This window comes from Halichondria panicea, chromosome 5, assembly GCF_963675165.1.
Source record: "Halichondria panicea chromosome 5, odHalPani1.1, whole genome shotgun sequence".
NCBI lineage: Eukaryota > Metazoa > Porifera > Demospongiae > Suberitida > Halichondriidae > Halichondria > Halichondria panicea.
Genome location: NC_087381.1, coordinates 2,560,617 through 2,573,281, shown reverse-complemented (window position 1 = coordinate 2,573,281; position 12,665 = coordinate 2,560,617). Strand labels below are relative to the sequence as shown.

The 12,665-nt window shown below is 38.3% G+C and overlaps 1 long non-coding RNA gene across 1 annotated transcript; it reads right to left on the bottom strand.

Moving 5' to 3' along the window:
• Positions 1 to 4,619: 4,619 nt before the first annotated feature.
• LOC135336712 (uncharacterized) lies at positions 4,620 to 6,866 on the bottom strand. The gene is made up of 3 exons (XR_010394909.1): positions 6,765 to 6,866; positions 5,798 to 5,979; positions 4,620 to 5,532 (listed from the first exon to the last, which is right to left on the bottom strand). It is a non-coding gene; the product is annotated as an uncharacterized LOC135336712 (long non-coding RNA).
• Positions 6,867 to 12,665: the final 5,799 nt, after the last annotated feature.

The window sequence follows — 12,665 nt, the reverse complement described above, 5'->3', positions numbered from 1 at the left end:
TTTCAGAACCAAAGCACTATCTACAAACGGTGCAATTAAACTATAAAAGCAATTAGCAAGACACTCATCATTGATACGATGACAAAGATAATAAGCAGAAACCAGAACAGAACAAGTAGGGCTCCTTTTAGATAATTAATATAAGATTGTGGGTTTTCTCAAATGAAACTAAATGTTTGCACAGTAGGTATGATTCACAAGCGTGAAGTGCTTCCTCAATTGCTTCCAAATAAATCAATGAAGAACTTCTATAAACCTTTTTAACAGTGATGAATACTCATGAAAGTGCTATTTTCTTAGTACCGTATAGTGGGTAGTTTTCATTGGTGCAAATTTGTGTATGAACTGATACTCATTTAATATTTGTACAGCTCAATATAGTGACGTTGAACCAATTGCAGTGCAATTCTACAAAACGAAATGTACTTTCTATCATACGAAAATAATCCGCTATAAATTATGGTAGAAATTTAATGGTCGCTGTTTTGTCATAACGAGTGTTAAATCTACTGTGCATGCATGTGCATTAAAAAAAATTAAGCTCATGTTAGCAGCATTATTCTTTTCAACTCAAATATCCATTCCTCATTATTCCTCCATAAGAAATCACAACATAAACTCCATGTTGTCGCACAAGTAACATCGAACTATAAATAATGGCCACACATGCATGACTCTATCTAGAATGCCAAGGAGATAATTAACCTCCAAACCTAATTCTCATAATTCTAAAGGTGCCCATTATGCCAGCATAATTCTTACCAAAAAATGTGCCTATTATGACAAAAATTATACCAGCATAATCTACCAACCCCTAACTGGTTGCTTATAACAGTGCAGGCAACAAATCAGTGCCTGAAAGTTGCCTGGTGCATATATAGTGGCCACCATGCACCAGGCAATTTGTTGCAGTGTGAAAATTGTACATGTCCCCCTAGGATCTGGTGAGGCCCAGCATATCCGTGACTGTCCTACCCTATACCCAACAAGAATAGCAATAATTTATGGATGCATGCATGTGTTCTACTGGTTACGACACTATAGAAAAGGAGGGGGAATCGTTGAGTGAGGTCGCTTGGACCATAAAAATTATACATTAAAGCATGCGCACATACACAAATCTAATCATGATCAGCAAAGCAACGAGTGAGTATTCATGCACTAATACTAATGACTGCTAATGTTGTAATACCAATTATATGCATGTTACAGTCTGTCAATAGCTAGTTGTCTCTTGGAGTAAGATAACGATCGTAAACTTCTTCCACAATTGTCTGTGCAAAATAACCATCTCCCCTCACTCTTCTCTTGTACCGACGAGCCACAACACAGTAAAAGATTAGTCCAATACTGCTTAGAGTTACTTTCACGCACCAAGACACAGGAAAACACCCACTTGCCTCACAAGTATACTTCTCCAATAAAGAATTTGTACCAGAACTGAGTATGAGAGACAAAGTAACTAAGATGGCTATACATGCTGTGAGAAGACCTCTCATGCTGTATGGTGATTGGGAACAAATAAATTCAACTACTGAAGTGGCAAAAGTTTGAGTAATCAATCCTTGCATTATTCTGTAAAGTACAGAAACAGTCCAATCAATTGCTATCAAACCTCCTTCAAAGTGATAATTAATGAGCTTCAGAATCAAGCATATCAAACTAACGACAACAAAAAGAAAAGAAGCAATTCCTATTCTCTTTAGAATACTTGGAAGCCTGTCTCTAAGCAGTGGAAATATTAGAAACTCGTGCAATAAAGTCCAAAGTATGAAACATAAATTCTCATTATATGAAAATAATCTCACTATTTGTGCATTACATATGTTCAGACCACTGGGTATATCAAAATCGTGTGGATGCAAGCTAGTAGACAAGCCAATCACCATTAACGACAAGCCTACCAGGAAAATACGAAACATAGTCTTTACATCTTCAACTTGCTCTGTAGTGAATGGACCACCATATCTCGACTTTCCCAGATCCATTCTTGAAGGTATGTCTTCCTCCCAGTATGTGAGAGCACTGCGATTGAGGGGAGTTTTGTGCTTGGCTGCAAACTTGAGAACTTGGTAGATGGTTCTGAGGGAGTTTGGTGACTTTGGTTCAATTATTAGCCAATTTTTGGAGAGACAAAAATCCGAAATAAGAACACAGCTTAAAGACAGAACAAGAAACAAGCTCCAAACCTGTTGGTAGTTGGTACGCAATGAAACATCCAAACAGTATACCTTCAAAGTATATAAAATATCGCTTAAGTCGGATCCCAATACAGCACAACATACAAACCAAGTGATAAAGCTGCTAATGCTCGAGCTTGAAGCATCAGGCATTTGATCCATACCAAGTTGAAACAATACTAAAGAGCAACCAACACCTCCTACAATAAAAAAAACGTAAATCAGAAACAAAAACAATTTCAGAACCAAAGCGTTACCTACAAACGGTGCAATTAAGTGATAGAAGCAATTAAAAACAGTAGCAAGGAATAAAAGCAATACACCAAATCTTACTACTTTATAGTTTCCAAACTTTGTGTCAGCCAGCCATCCTGTTAGTGGCACCGTCAAAATTGACAGAAGCAATAAAACACCGTATATCCAATAGCCATCTGTTGAATATTTTATGGAAGGCAAGACACTCATCATTGATATGATGACAAAGGTGATAAGCAGTAACCAGAACAGAACAAGTAGAGCTCCTTTAGAATAGAACCATCTCACTCTGTACTTGCACTTCATGGCTAAACCATTCAATTCAAATTCGAATTCACTACAATCTGTTGCATTGACACAAGCAGCTACATTTATTGACTTCTCACATGAAACTATAAGCACGCACACAGTAGGGCTGCATTTCTGAATGCAAATATTCATCAAGTGCTTCTGAACAATCAATTATTTGGAAGTTATAATCTGTGGCATTGACACAAGCATGGCTGCAGCTACATCATCATGTATACGATATTCTCAAATGAAACTAAAAGTTTGCACACAGTAGGGCTGCATTTTTGAATGCTTTACAATCATCAAATGCTTCAGTTATTATCTGTGGCATCAACACAAGCATGGCTGCAGCTACATCATCATGTATATGATATTCTCAAATGAAATTAAAAGTTTACACCTATAGCTACAGTAACCACGTTTCTGAATGTTTCACAAGCTTCTCAAGTGCTTCCTCAATTGCTTCCGAATAATCGATAGAATTGTTGTCCCATGAACCTTTTTAATACTAACGAAAGTGCTACGTATATGTACGTCACTTAACATGGGAAAGGGCTTTTCAACACAGAGGTGCATGATAACTGTCTTATCGTCTGACTGCACCTATATTTTCGTCCTTTTCTTAGTACCGTATATATAGCGGGTAATTTTCATTAGTGCAAATTATTTTGTATGAACTACCATTTGCGTATTTTAAATATTCATACAGCTCAATAATTATAGTGATGTTGAACCTATTGCAGTGCAATAATTTCATTTTCGTGTGATGCTCTATAAATCGAAGAAAATAACCAGCTATACGGTATATAGAATGTGCGATGGTCGTTTTTTAGAGTGTACAATCTACCGTGCATGATGTGCATTAATTACTACTGTCTCATATCAGTTTGCTTTTCGTACATAGTAATACTCGTATCCATTACTTATTATTTTAACGTACCATAATAATTATAGTGCATGGTTAGGACGAAAGCAGCGGCTAGTTCATTGGGTACGGCAGGATAGTCACTGATATACAGGCATCACCTGATCCCTGTAGGGGGACACGTACAACTTTCACAGTGCAACAAAATAAATGCCTGATGCATGCATAGTGGCCCTTAAGCTAGACCACCATTCACCTAGCCTCGAATCCAGGCCGGCCGATTAAAATACTAACCGGCCTGGATTCGAGGCTACCATTCACCACAACTAGATGCATGTATGTGGGTTGACATGAAACTAAAAGTAATATAATTCAGAAGTCTGCATTTATGAATAACAAGGGATTCACCAGGTGCTTCTGAATAACAAAATCAACCCTTTTCAACATAAAATTTGATTGGTCTTTCCATAGATATGGAAACTTTCTCTGGTTTTTTGATGTGTCCTAATCACATAAAAATGAATAATTAATCCTTACTTACTTTTTAGGGATACAGTATCCTAGTCAGACACATGAAGTTATTCTCTCCAGGAACATCTTTTGTTTTTCAAACAGAGAAGGGATGTCATATCAGAAATATACACCTACTTTAGGCCGTGGAGCTAATTAATATTACCTCGGCATTGTCCCATAAGATTGTTAATTTTGCCGTATTCACCACAATCAGTCGACACATGCAGCTATGTGTATATGATTGTGGGTTCTCATCAAATGAAACTAAATGTACCATGTTCGCACACTAAGCTTAAGGTCAAGTGCTTCCTCAATTGCTTCAATTTTGAAGTTGTTGTCCTATGAACCACCTTTTAATGTGATCATTATAATCCTACTAAAATTATATGTACAATTATAACAGTGACGGATTGGAGTTATGCTCTCGTCTGATTTCTTGTTTCCACGCTTTTTGGTGGTTCCCCCGACCAATTCTAGCAATTTTTCACATTGCAAATGTTTTTCTAGTCGGATGATATATAATTATACACAATTAGACAATGTGGAAGACGAGATCGATACATAGATGTATTTATAGCAGTAAACCAATCTATTCTTAATGTAATAATTAGCCAGATACGCTTTTTGTGCAAGTCTCTCTGTCACTTGCTAGGTGTTTCAGATATATATAACCTGGCACGTACGTTTTTGTATGAAAAACCACGTACGTTTATAATAAATAACATTACGTTGCAGAAGACGTAGCGGTATAACGCATTGAGGACCACCGGCTCAGCGGGACCATCGGGCATAGACGCACACGATTGGAGAAGAATATGTACATCATATAAAGGTGCCTCTGCTGACATATGCAACTCGCTCAGTCTGGCAGCAAGGAGGATCTGCACATCTTATATTGATCCCAAATCTATCTCACCCCTACTTGCCTGCAGGCTTATCGCCCTGGACAAAACCCCAGGTGTACGTCCTATAGGTGTTGAAGACACTGCCTGATGGATTATTGCTAAAGCAGTCCTCTCCATTACTAGGCAGGACATACAAGACACCGCTGGATGTCTTCAACTGTGTGGGGGACAGATCGCTGGAATTGAAGCTGCAGTGCATGCGGTAAGAACTTCCTTTGAATCAGATGACAGCGAAGGTGTGCTCCTGGTTGATGCCAGCAACGCCTTTAACTCGCTTAACAGACAAGTTGCTCTTCATAATATTCAAAGACTGTGTCCACCCCTCGCCATCATACTAATTAACAATTACAGAGCCCCCACCGAACTGTTCGTGGATGGAGACACATTACTATCTCAAGAGGGAACCACTCAGGGAGACCCACTTGCGATGCCCATGTACGCCCTTGCGACCATACCACTCATCAGGAAACTGGAAAGAAACTACAAACAGAATGCTCGTCTGAACGTTGCATGGAACACACTCCTATAGAGAGATATGCATGTACAGTATATCATCACAACGTCATGAACTAGTGTACGCACAATTATGAAATTGTACAGTACATGTACATTGTATCACTATAATTTAGTCACTATAATTATTACTGTTGACACTCAAAACTTTAATGTTGAACTTAAGAATACATGTGCAGGGAGCCTTCTTATTAAGACAAGCCTATTGGCTTTAACAATAGGAAATGTTTTCTACTACAGTTTAATTATCGGACCCAAACATCTCCATTCTTCACCTTACTGCCGTGAGAAAGTCTTGCCGTGTTTCTTCTTATCTCCGTCCACACCGACCTCGATTGGGGCACCAGTTGTGGGATCATTGGGGGAGAGGGTTAAGTGAGGGAACAAATCCATGACCAGGGAGGTAGTCTTGCTCAGAGTAACTCAGCAGGTAGAACAGAGCAGTCAAGAACACAATCTATATGTCATGAATACATTGCAACATGAGTGAGTTCCTAGGACCAAGACCAGTTCTTCCCGTGATATAAACTACAATCTGTGGGCAGCTACTGCAACCTAACATGTAGTGTACCGTATAGCCGGTAATTTTCGGGGAGGCAAAACATTTGTGGTTGCTGCTTGCACTGCAGGTAAAGGTAGGCAAGGTCGCTTCATTCGTGGGTAAATATTCGTGATCAGAGCTCCAACCATGAAAACCACGAATATTTTGTCTCCTGCAAATACCAGCTATTCGATATTAAAAATGAGTACTTTAAATATCCTATTTACAAGCCTACACTATTGATTAGGAAAGTCCCTCCCAGAGGAGGTAAGCCAATTAAGGTCAACAGGGTCACTTTTAATGAAAAATTAATCATCTTGTCCTGGGTTCTTGACCTTTGCTTGGATTATAGCAGCTACCGTTTCTGTTGCTCTTGATCGGTTATTTGCTTGCTTGGAAAGCTTTCTATACCTAGATCTATCCAGTACAGCAAACTAGTGCATCAAAATGTAAACCCAGCTCAATATCTTGTGGTTTTGAAGAATGCAATCAAAGCCTGACAAAGGTCAAAGGTTGCAATTAAACCCTGGATCTCTTCTCTCAAGCTGGTTTGTTTGGGGCGCGATAGCTCAACTAATTTCTGCTGTGATATGAAGGGGATGAAGCTAGTGGTGATGTATAAACCCAGGGGCGCGAGGGTAAACTCAGTTTTACATGTAAAACATAAGCCCACGTGATGTTTTAATTTGACATTGGCGTACCTCCTCTGAGTCCCTCCACTGAAGAATAGCTGCAGCAGTGTGTAGAGGAATGATAAGGCAACAGCCATGTTGTCAGAGGATGGACCACAATGAGCTCAACACCTGCATCAAGAGAATGATTGAAAACATGTACACTTTACAGTTTTTAGCAATGTTTCACGTCTTTTCACTCCACGCTATATCATTGGCCGGAGGAAGCAATCAAATAACCACACATACAGTACCATAACTCACAGTGACGGTAGTACCAATATCAATGTAGGGGAGTAGTTCAGAGAAAGTGCCCACAATACTGCCCTCACTGTCCAGCCCTTCATCCGCTATAATAACACTCTCAGTACCATCAGACTCAATGCTGGGAGTTGTAAATACGTGTACATTATACAGTCATATATTTCGTATTAATTAGAGCGAAACATTAACAAGGAGGCTCACGACCTTCAGATTATGAGACTGACACGCTTCCGACTGCGCTAAGGAGGCACAGACACAAAACTTCGTATGCAATGAGTACTCACCTGGACCACATACATGTTGTACAGTTTATCAAATAGGTCTAGCACACGTCTCTCCATCACTGCTGTACGTGTCCGCTGATGAGTCAATCACCAGTGGGTTGTCTTAATGTCTCATTGTAACACCAATCCACCCGTAGTGATATAATGCACATTGCCACACACAATGCATGCAATTAGTTACTAAGCAACTAAACAAATTCTCCTAATGAGATGGATCCACTGCATGATCATCAAACTAAAATTGGATTATTTGCGAAATAGACATGCTATACATGCATTGACACACTCACTCTGTGATTTGAGGGTTTGTGGTAAGAGTACTGTTCCACACTGACACAGCAGCACTAGCGTAGTGCATCACTTCCACTTGAATCTGAAACACTAGTAGTACAGCTACAGCCAAAACCACAACCAATAAATACAATGGTCTGTGAAAATAATCAGAGCATTGGCCAAATTAACTATCAATGCTCTTGTGCATGCCTTCTCGGATTTGTGTATATAATTAACTTATGATCATTTCGTATTGAGAGAGATGTATTATACACATGTAAACATTATAAAAAGAGAATAATAATCATTGTATTAATTATAGGGGTACATGTAAATATAATAGTGACAGTACAAATAATAATGAATTATGTGATGACTGTATGACCATAACATATAAATTACTGTGTTACTATTATAAGCGTTGATTTTTTTTTTACGATTGCCTTTACATTTAATACGAGAGATAAATTATAATTATGTGCAAGAAAAAAACTGAAACTGTTATTATGCCGGTGCATGTAATTTGCTCGAGGCAAACATGACTTCTTCAAGAATTCTGGTCCTGCATCGGAGAGGGGGGTTTGGAACCCCATCATTACGAATTGTAGGTAAATTCTGAAAGAAGTCACTGAGAGAATTACTGAAAAAACGAAAAGTGTTGAGAAGGTATGTTACCTCACGTACTCCACCATAAATGTCTGTAAGTGGAATATTAGAATACAGTGAGGGATGTTGCTTTAGTGCATGTTCACGAGTTCGGGAATCAACAACTTGATCACGATTCCAAGTTTGAAGGTCACTTGTAGTCTGAAGCTTGTTCCACAATGGGATGAAAAAGCCACCACAGGACTCTTTGTCACGACCGCAAGAAGTTTGAACGATTATTTTCGTGTGTTCTAGACTATTAGCGTGGTCAGCAAAGTACCAAGCAAAGTAAGCAACCCATTGACCAGAATAACACGAATCAAGGACAATAATCACGAGGTTATCAATGCCCCATTCTTTATCTCGTTTCTTTAGCTGATCGATGATCCATTTTGGGGACAAAATACCGGCATGAAATGCGTACACGTCCCCAACAGATGCATACTTAGTTACTGTATGGGGTGTGTAATTCTTGTCATTGCCCATGCTTTTTTAACAGTCGTTAAAATCCAATTCTAAACAGGGGGTTTTAACCTTTCCATCAGGAACAGGTTGTTCATGTAACAGCTTGGCACCATCCTCGGAAAAACCATGGCCAATCAGGCAAACAACAGAAATTTGTGCATTTGTTTGGCCGCTTACTGTAGGGCTGACAGTGAGAAAGCGAAGCAAATCGTTTACATACATATTATTCGATGCCTCTACAAAACCATAGTTTTCAAAACGATACCGTAGATCCCCAACAGATTTTGCATATGATTGGAGCAGCTCAACCTCTTCTTGCATTTTGGTCTTGTCTTCCTGTGTAGTTGAACTCCATTTTTTCTTTGTTAGAGTGACTAACTCTTTTTTCAAAACTACACAATGTAGAATAAGGTGTATCAATACATGCATGCATGGTTTATTTTCATGAGATGACTTAGGATACGGTAAAGTAGCTTTTCTCACTCTTGTAGCTACCAATAGTTAGTGTTCTAGTGCAGAACTAAACCAACTAAGTAAAATAGCCAAATTATATCGACAGATTTTGCTACACACGAGTCAGAAAATACTGCAATAGGCTTTAAAGTATAATTATAAGCAAAACTATAGCCATAACTTGAGAACGAAGCGTAATTTGAAATCCACATTTTGAAATCATGACTATAGAAGCCTATATATTTATAGAAGCTCATACTTGTACGTAATTGACCCTTGACCAGCTATAGCAGTCTACACACCGCACACACACACACACACACACACACTATCGTATGCCTCGCCGCGCATAAGCACAATGTTCAGACTACTGGGTATATCAAAATAGCCTGGATGCAAGGAAATAGGCAAGCCAATCACCATTAATGACAAGCCTACCAGGAAATTACGAAACATGGTCTTTACATCTTCAACTTGCTCTGTAGTGAATGGACCACCATATCTCGACTTTCCCAGGTCCATCCCCTTGAAGGAATGTCTTCCTCCCAGTATGTGAGAGCACTGTGATTTAGGGGAGCTTTGTGCTTGGCTGCAAACTTGAGAACTTGGTAGATGGTTCTGAGAGAGTTTGGTGACTTTGGTTCAATTATTAGCCATTTTCGGGAGAGACAAAAATCCAAAATAAGAACACAGCTTAAAGACAGAACAAGAAGCAAGCTCCAAACCTGTTGGTAGTTGGAGTACCATGAAACATCCTACAAACAGAACAATTTCAAAGTATATAAGAAATTGCCAAAATAAGCTCCCAATACACCACTACAAATAAACCAAGTGATATAGCTGCTAATGCTGGAGCTTGAAGCATCAGGCATCTGATCCATACCCAGTTGAAACAATACCAAAAAGGAACTAACACATCCTGCAAAAAACAAAATGTATATCACAAACAATAATAATCTCAGGGCCAAAGTACTAGTGTTGTCTGCAATTAAGTGATAGAAGCAATTAAGAACAGTAGCAAGAAATAAAAGCCATACACCAAATCTTACTACTTTATAGTTTCCAAACTTAGCATCAGCCAGCCATCCTGTCAGTGGCCCAACCAAAAGCGACAGAATTAATAAAACAACATACATCCAAGTGTATAAATCATTTGTTAATGTTGTGGAAGGACTCGGAAAAACTTTGAGCATTGATGTGATGACAAAGGTGATAAGCAGAAACCAGAATGAAACTAAAGGTATGCCATATATAGAGTGAGGCAGCAATTCCAATGATTCACACATGTATTCACCAAGTGCTGTATCGATAATTAATGTTATGCATTGGAAGGTTTTCCAAAGGGCTTTGGAAAGGCTTTCAACATAAAGTCTAACTTTCTTATTGACGGTATAAAAATGAGTGTTGTGTTGTGTGTATTTATATTGATTATCAAACCTCGATAAAACAGAAAAAATTTTATCTTTCTTGCTAACGGTTATTGAATGATGAGCCTCATTAAAATTCATTAGCCTGCATGCATGTGCATTGAAAATCAATTGATTCACAAGCAAAATTTCCCCAATTTGAAAGTGCTATTATTATAATAGCTACATCAAATTCACTTAGTAAATACCGGGAAGTTTCCCAAAGAACCTTTCAACACAAAGGTGGTGTTATATCTTTCTCTTTCTTTGATGTGGTTCAATATATCATATGGGTGTATTTTAACCATAAACCTTTCCCATGCACTCAGTATTATCACTACTTCATGGATCTCAGCACATGATTATACGCATGAAGATCCAGAACATTCTTAATGTGAGCATTCTAGCAATGTTCTCACTAGTGGCAAATTGCGTTTTCTCACTAGTGCATGCATGCATGGCAAATTGCATTGTGTTGCTAGTACAGTACACGCATGCAGCCATCATCAGCAGCTGTTGAAAGAGTATTGACTGTTTGATGCTATAATCAGAAGCACAACTGCAGAAATTAATTTGACTCAGTTGTTATTCATGCTGTGAATGTGTATACTTGTTGCCTTTTGACCTCTGAGATCAAAGGAAGAGCAGTGCGTATAATATGTCATGGTGCATAGCTGGATACAGTGTATACAGTATAATTAACTGGGCCAGTTTAAATACCGAGAACTGTGTTAAATATGAGGATGTAATGGCCAAATTAAAACACCCACCAAACTTTCCAGTGATACGGTATAATTATAATTATTATAACACATGTTGTGCTTGAGTCATTCAAACAGTATAAGCCTTTGAAGTATATAAAACACCGCATAGGTTCCCGATATACCACAACATACAAACCAAGTGATAAAGCTGCTAATGCTGGAGCTTGAAGCATCAGGCAACTGACCCAGTTGAAACAATACTAATTAAAAGAGCATCCAGCACCTCCTATCTGTATAGATCACAAACACAAACGGTTTCAGAACCAAAGGACTACCTACAAACGGTGCAATTAAACTATAAAAGCAATTAGCAAGACACTCATCATTGATACAATGACAAAGATAATAAGCAGAAACCAGAGCAGAACAAGTATAGGGCTCCTTTGGAATAGAACCACCTCACTCTGTACTTGCACTTCATGGTTAAACCATATACGTTCAACTTTGCCGTATTCACTACAACCTGTGGCAGCACTGACACAAGCAGCTACATTTATGTGGGTTGACATTCTATGTGAAATTAAAACTATCATTCAGAAGTAGTGCAGACTAACAGCTACATTTATGAATAAGCAAAGTACTTCTGAATACCCTTTTCAACATAACATTTTATTGGCCTTTCAACATATAGACGTGGAAACTTTATATCCGTACAGTGAGTACTTACTTTTTAGGGGTTTCAGCATCCTAGTCAGACATGACTTAAGCTTTTCCCGGCAACATCTTTTGTTTTGACAAACAGAGAAGGTATGTTATAATTATCAGAAGACATAAAAATATACACCTATACCTTAGCTGTGGATCAATTAATTACCTCGGCATTGTCCTATAAGATTGCCGTATTCACCACAATCAGTCCAGGCATTGACACATGCAGCTACGTGTATACGATTGTGGGTTTTATCAAATGAAAATAAATGTTTGCACAGTAGGTATATGATTCCAAACGTGAAGTGCTTCCTCAATTGCTTCAACGAAGAACTCCTATAAACCTTTTTAACAGTGGTGAATACTCATGAAAGTGCTATTTTCTTAGTACGGTATAGCGGATAGTTTTCATTGGTGCAAATTTGTGTATGAACTGATACTCATTTAATATTCGTACAGCTCAATATAATGATGTTGAACCAATTGCAGTGCAATTACAAAACGAAATATACTTTCTACCATACGAAAATAACCCGCTATAAATTATGGTAGAAATGTGATGGTCGTTGTTTTGTCATATATTATAACGAGTGTTAAATCTACTGCATGCACATGTGCATTAAGCTCATGTTAGCAGCATTATTCTCAAATATCCATTCCTCATTATTCCTCCATAAGAAAGCACAACATAAACTCCATGTTGTCGCACAAATAACATCAAACTATAAA